The following is a 7431-nucleotide window of genomic DNA, read 5'->3' on the forward strand; positions in this document are numbered from 1 at the left end:
TATTCATTCATTAGTTAGCTAGGCCGCGTATTTTGTTTTACTCACCATCATGCCCCAAGTTTAACAAAAAAATGGGGCCTGGATAACTGATGAATGAATATTTACTGTAAAATTCTTATCAATGCTATAAGTGTAGCTACCATTTTTGGCCACAAATTTTTATTTCATTCTTTTAAGTCACACACATCTTTTTTCTTTTTTTCTTTTTTTGGCAGTACCTTTTTTTTTCACACTTAACGTGTTTTTGATTAGATTAGTATGTAATGATACGACATCTAGTGTAATTAAACTGATATTATGGCCAATTTCACTAGGAAGTTTGAGTTAAATCATCTCTCGCATAACTCAAAATTTTTACAGTTTATGTATATGGATTTAACAGTTCTTCCACAAAATACTAATACGACGAGTAAAACATCGATGTCCTACAACAATAGGTCTACTAAGGCAACAAGAAGGTTCAGCAAGTTGTAAATAATAATTATTTAAATTAAAATAAAAGATAATATATTCGCGTTCATGCGGTTTTGATAAAACCTAAAATAAACTTGTAATCGGAGTAAAACTAACTAAGTAATCTCTTTCCAGTTTATTAAGTTGTGTCTTGTATTTTTGAATAAACGATTTCATGTTCTGCAATATGTCTTTATTATAATATTTTTTCTCAAATTTTGTATAAGTTGTATTGTATCTTAAGTGTTCGTTAATCATTGTATCATAAAACGCATTTGATATGAAAACTATTGTCTATTGTGTTCCCTTTATCAGCTTTTTTAAATATGATATCTTTGAAAAGCAGTTATGTAAAGTATTCTTTTTTAGTATTATTATAATATTTATATTGTGTTGAAATCAAAGGTATTGTTTATTTGATTAAATAATGTATCCAGTTCAGTACTAGTGCCAGGTGTTTGTGTAAAACTTGGTTATAAGTTTGATATTGTCGTGTATAAAACGCTTTGAATCTGATTCGCCTAATAAGATTATTTCTATCTTGTTCTATTTTTAAGTGACGAGACTAGCGGATGGAGCAGTAAGATAAATCCTTTCTTAGTAAATAAATTTCATTATTTGAAAGATTACATTAGATATTAGGTCGTCAAGAAATTATTGTCGCTTTTTTTTAGATGAAAAAACCCGAACAACTTATATATCCAAACAAAACAATTATTAAATGAAATAGTCTCCATCCTTATCGATGATGCTTTTCTATCTTACAATCAGGTTGTTAATGCCCTGGTTAAAGAAATCACTTGGCTTTGAAGCAAAAAACACGTTGATGTTCTTTTTAACACCTTCCACATTTGCATACATTTTCCCATTAAGATGGTGTTGCAGCGAACGAAAAAGATGGCAATCTGATGGTGCCATATCTGGAGAATATGGTGGGTGGGAGAGAACTTCCCAACCAAACTCCATCATTTTGTGTTGCGTCAAACGTGCCACATGTGGACGTGCATTGTCGTGGAGAAGAACACCTTTCCGATTGACGAGTGAAGGGCGTTTCTGATGAAGGGCTTGGTTTAAACGTTCCAGTTGCTAACGGTAGATCTCTGTATTGACAGTTCGCTGTGGATTGAGGAGTTCGAAATGAATTACTCCTTTAATGTCCCATCAGATGCAATGCATCACTTTCTGCGGATGGAGTCCAGGTTTTAGGGTCGGAAGTGGTTTTTGTCTAGGACTGAGCCATTGTTTTTGGTGTTTAATATTCGCATAGAGAATCCTTTTTTCATCATCGGTGACAATTCTGTCCAAAAATGGTTCACGCGCCAGAAAAGACGAAGCAACGTTCATACGTTGAAAACGATAATCATCGGAGAGTTCGTAAGGCACCCAAACACCTTCTTTATGGAGTTTCCCCATATTCCTTAGATGTTTACGTATTGTTTCGTGAGACACATGCAATTTCAGGGCCATGAGTTAGACACAACAAGTGTCTTCAGAGCATCAATATCAATTCCAACATGTCGGCCCCTGCCATCGCAGTTTTTAAGGCCAAGTCACCTAAACAAAATTTGCTGAACCATCGTTGACACTTGTGGACGTTAAAAACATTTCCATAAACTTCTTGGATATTTTCTGTAGCTACAGATGCGTTGTTTCCCTTCTTGTATTCAAACAGCATTACATGTCGAATGTGTGTTTCGTCGTGTACCATCTCTATAAGGGATTAGAGTATACTAAACTTTACACATTATATAGGCTTCACTAACATGACGTTTAGGTGGTTCGTTTAACTATACGTAATGTACGTTTTTTGGGGGGTGGTTAATAAAAGTATTCCAAAACGCGACATTAATTTCTTGACGACCCAATACATGAACTTGATGCGCCCTACCGCTACTGACCCACTCTTCGTTATCTGTGATTGGTTCGATCGTTTCTGCAACGGCATCACACGTTTTTCGAATTATTCAACTCTTTTGTATTTTACTTTCGAACCTATTTCTCTGAGAATGTTATGAAGATGGCTTGTTATGAATTTCGCGCAAAGCTACACGAGAGCTATCTGCGCTAGCCGTCCCTAATTTAGCAGTGAAAGACTAGAGGGTAGGCAGCTAGTCATCACCACCCACCGCCAACTCTTGAGCTACTCTTTTACCAACGAATAATGGGATTGACCGTCACATTATAACGCCCCCACGGCTGAAAGGGCGAGCATCTTTGGCGTGAAGGGGATTCGTATCGATTGCGAGTCGAACGCCCTAACCACCTGACCATGCAGGGCCATGAAGATGGCACTGAGGGTTGTTATAATGTTACTGCCAATATACTGTATTTTTTAATTTTTTTTACTGTTCCCTATAATTTTCTCGACGGTGCATGTCTTTTCTAGTTTTCATAGGATAATATCTGGTTGTTCCTCCTCTATATACTTTAAAAGATCGGGGACGAGAAGGATTTGAAAAATTGACTGTTTCGTTTTCAAACTCTTCATGGAGAGGAAGAGGTCTACGCTGAACCTGATCCTCCCTGGTTCAAAACATGGACCGAATCCCGATGAAGAAGAAGAGAGTTCTTTGGGGTTATATGCTCTGGCATAATTTCTACTTGTGTTATTTTTAAAGGAGACTTGATGTATTTTATCCCGAATTGTTTTACTGTTTTCTTCTTCTTTCTTACAGTTTTTATTCTATTTTCTCGTGAAGTATACTGCTTGGTCTTTTGCTAATTTATTTGAGGTTATGTCATCGTCGGCTTTCTGTAGTTAACTCTCTCGTATTTCTAAAGCTTTAATATCTTCAATTTCAAGTTCATTTTAAAATATATTTTATTTTTCACTTAGTATTAAGTTGGTAGTTTATTGAATTTTTTTCGGAATAAATGGTGGATCTTAAGATAAATAGCCCCTCAGTGGCAAAGCGGAATGTCTGCGGACTTACAACGCTAAAAACCGGCTTTCGATGCCCGTGGTGGGCAGAGCACAGATAGCCCATTGTGTAGATTTGTGCTTAACTACAAAAAAAAACACATTTAAGATAAATAACTTATATTAATTTCAGCTAAATTTTAAGCCTTATTTATATGTTAAAATGTACAATATGTGGTGACTTTACGTTAGCCAAACAGAAAATTTAAGATTTAGAATGAATCATCAAAAAAAGGTTCATGATAAAAATGCAAGTCAAAGTCCATAAAGATGCTCAGAATATTTTTACAGCTGTATCTTAAGTACCCACGACCTATTACAAGAACTTTTCTACTTGTTGTTGTTGTTGTTTTCCATTTTATTTTGTGAAAGATATTTAACAATAAAATTAGAAGTACTTTAATGCTGCGAAAGCGCTACCAACCAACCAACGAAATTCCAGAGTATAAATAAAAATAAACAATATTTCTCACCTGGTGGTACTTTGAATATTTTTATATTAAATACGGGTTTCGATACCCGTGGTGGGCAGAGCACAGATAGACCATTGTGTAGCTTTGTGCTTAATTCAAAACAAACAAACAAACAAACAATCTAATCAAATAAAATATCGAATACAAAAAAGTGAAGACTGATCACTAACCAAAAAAGCAACGATACGCTCTTTAGGACTGGGTGTGGCTAAGTGGTTATCGAGCTCGAAATGTGAATCCGAGAGCCCATGGTTCGCGATCCATTGTCATAAAATTCTGCGAATATCTGAAGCAAATAAAGAAACCTATTTTCAACGTCTATGTTGTTACCTTTGGGAAGCACGAGAGCTTACAACAGTCATACAAAGATACGACACTTTATCAAGTGTAGATTTTTAATAGCCTTATATTTTTTTTTGCCCTCCAATGGCTCAGTTGTAAGTATGAAGTCTAAAAATCTGGTTCGATACTCATGGTGGGCACAGCACAGATAACCCATTGTACAGCATTGCGTTCAACAAAAAATAAGCAAACAAAAACAAAATCATATTTTTTAGTCCTCACCTCTAGTGATAATCTTGAGTACTAAGTTCAGATATTAGTGATTTTTTTATTAACATTATTATCCTATTTAATATATGACATGCTACTATGGAAAGTAATGCATATGTGGTTGCCTTGACAATCATTCTGAAGTAAGTGTTTCACTCTTTCGTACTGTTTGTTATGTTGTTGTTTTTCACGCTTTCTCTAGTATGAGTTACCTATCTGTAGCCTCTTTAAAATAACCAAGATAATTTAAATGTTAACTAGACCACCCGTGACCAGTTGGGTCACCCACTATTCAGAGGTTATAAATAATTCAAGCAAATTTCGATATTGCACCGAAATGAAGGTTTATTTTAAGTAAATATTTCAATCCATTCATATTCATAATTCAAGAAAAGATATTTGATTGTTGATCGGGAGTAAAAGGAAAAACCATTTCATTTTTCAAAAAAGTGAAGTCAGAGTTTTCAGGTATTGTGATGAATTAGTTCATTATGTTGTGGTCTTTCCTCTTAAACCTGCTACAGATAAGAAACAGTAACACTTTATTTTTTCTTCGAATTACTTACCATAACCAAGGCACGTTATTGAGAAATTCTTCAAGATCTTATTTTTTTGACATCTTACGCCTTTTAATGAAGATGGGAACATTGACAAGGAAATGGATTTGAACGAAGAAGTTTCGTGAAGAGCTCAAACGGTAGTGTGATGTAAAATTACTCATGCTAGAAATTTTCATAAAAAGTGACCCGAAAAACGGCGCTAACTCGGTGACCCGTAGCCCGATTTTAACGAAATTTGTTTTATTCTGTTTTTATTCTCATTTCATTACAAATATGGGCTATTGTGCGCCGTTTTTGCTGTATTTAATTATAGACAAGCAAACAAACAAACAATCTCATAGTTTTAGTAGTATATAGATTTACAGGCATATAAATCATATATGATCGACTAGGTAATTTGATCAAATAGTTAAAACAACTAAAATGAGGTTTAGAAAAATGAACATGAAATATCACAATGTTTCACCACGTTGGTCATCAGTTGATTCTGACAGAGATGTTAACTTGACAAGAAAAACAAGTGACAGACATTTATGTTTGGTTTGTCTTATTTGTTAGGATCACTCGATGAAGCTACGTCAACGTGGTGAAACGTTGTGATATTTCATGTTGTAGGTAGGTAAGTAAAGGTGAAGTCCGTTCCAGACAAAGACTGGCGGGCCATTAGAGGGTTATGCCCTCTCTTCACCCATGGGAGTGATCAAAATAGAAAAGAGGAATGGGTTAGAGACAGGTGACAAAGAACAGCTGATGTGACACAAGATGAAATGATGATACGATGAGGCAGTTAACACGAGACAATGTAGGAAGCGATCTTTAGTGAGTCAGTTCTAGAGAATCTGAACCAGTTGGGCAGATATAAGGAGGAAGGTCAGACTATGGAAGATCAACGTGTTCGGGACCGTCGGGTTGGATGGACAGACCATACAGGTTCAGGAGATGTTCTGCAGGAGGCGTACTGCAGAAAGGGCGCTGGAGAGGGGTTTCAAGGGCAGCAGCAAAGAGAAGATTTTGGGTACGTAAACAACTCTGGACGTAATGAAGACGAAGAACTCGGAGATTAGCAAGAATATGGGAAAATGAAATATGGCTATAGAGTGGTCGAGTGGGACTGGGCAGCTGGACGAGAAAAGCTAAATGCAGAGCATGGCGCTCTAGAACCTGTAGGTGATAGTAGACGGAAGAAGGTGCAGATATCCAAGGAGTATGACCGTAAGCGAGACAAAGGAGAATAAAGGTTTTATAGGTGTAGAGGAGGATTTAAGCCCCAGGTGGTACCCGAAAGGCAAAGTAGAAGCTGCAACCGGGAAGAGACTTTGGTATTATGGGTGTTTAGATGGTCTTTCCAGGTGAGATGTTTGTCGAAAGTTACACCAAGGTAATTGACAGAGTTAGAAAGTGTGAGGGGAACGTTTTCAACACGAACATTAAAGATAGAAAGGTCACGACAGGGACAGAACTTGTGACGGGTTGGGCAAAACAGAATAGCCCGAATTTTAAGGGCATTGATAATAAGACGCCAGTGATGGGCCCAATGGAGTAATGTGTCAACAGTGGCCTGGAGAAAGCGGTTAAGTGATCATAGTCTTACAGGTAGTGAGAAGGACAGTATCATCGGCTGAAAGGATGATCATGTTTGGTAACGGGATTCTAACTCGTCCCCTCGCCAGTGGCACAGCGGTATGTCTGCGAACTTACAACGCTAGAAACCGGATTTCGATACCCGTGGTGGGCAGAGCACAGATAGCCCATTGTGTAGCTTTGCACTTAACTACGAACAAAAAACAATCGAACTCACGACACGCAAATCGCGAGTCGAGCTCTCTAGCCACCAGGCCCTATTTATTGTTTGTGTCATGATTAGTGGTAAAGTATGTTGGTATTTTCAAATACTATGATATACAGCGTCACCTGTAGCACATTTTTGTATTTACAGATACGTCTTAGTTTGCGTCATGTATGATTCAGTTTAGAATCTCAGTCACTGAGAGAATATTTCCATTACGGAGACAAAAATACACACAACCTTGAAACGAAAAATGTAACTGTCATTCTAAGTCCTGGTAATGCCCAAATAGATGTTTCAGAGTTTCTTCACAATCATAAACATGACACAAATGATGACAGTAAATTCCGTATCGTTGCCAAAAGTTTGTTTTAAGACGATCTGTTTAACAACAGAAGCTTACTTTATTTTCTTTTTCTGTTTTTAGTTACCAACATCAGCACAAAAAAAAGGCTAGTAAATAAATGAAAAAGGGAAAACGCACATATTGTCCCCATACCCTCTAACGTTAATTGTTAAGATAGATAAGTTTACAGGCTAGAGGATTGTTTGTTTGTTTTATAGCAAAGCCATATTAGGCTATCTGCTGAGTCCCCATGCGAAGAATCGAACCGCGGATTTTTGCCTTGTAAGTCCGTTAACTTACTGCTGTTCCACCGGGGGACTGTTTGTTTGTTTGTTTGTTTT

At 36.8% G+C, this 7431-nt stretch overlaps 1 protein-coding gene across 3 annotated transcripts in view; it reads left to right on the plus strand.

The window, feature by feature from the left end:
* Positions 1 to 7431, plus strand: part of LOC106468182 (calcium-binding protein E63-1-like) — a 36841-nt gene that overhangs the window by 19323 nt on the left and 10087 nt on the right. The window lies entirely within an intron of this gene.

The sequence above is a fragment of the Limulus polyphemus genome, unplaced genomic scaffold (genome assembly GCF_000517525.1).
Source record: "Limulus polyphemus unplaced genomic scaffold, Limulus_polyphemus-2.1.2 Scaffold2905, whole genome shotgun sequence".
Classification (NCBI taxonomy): Eukaryota; Metazoa; Arthropoda; class Merostomata; order Xiphosura; family Limulidae; genus Limulus; species Limulus polyphemus.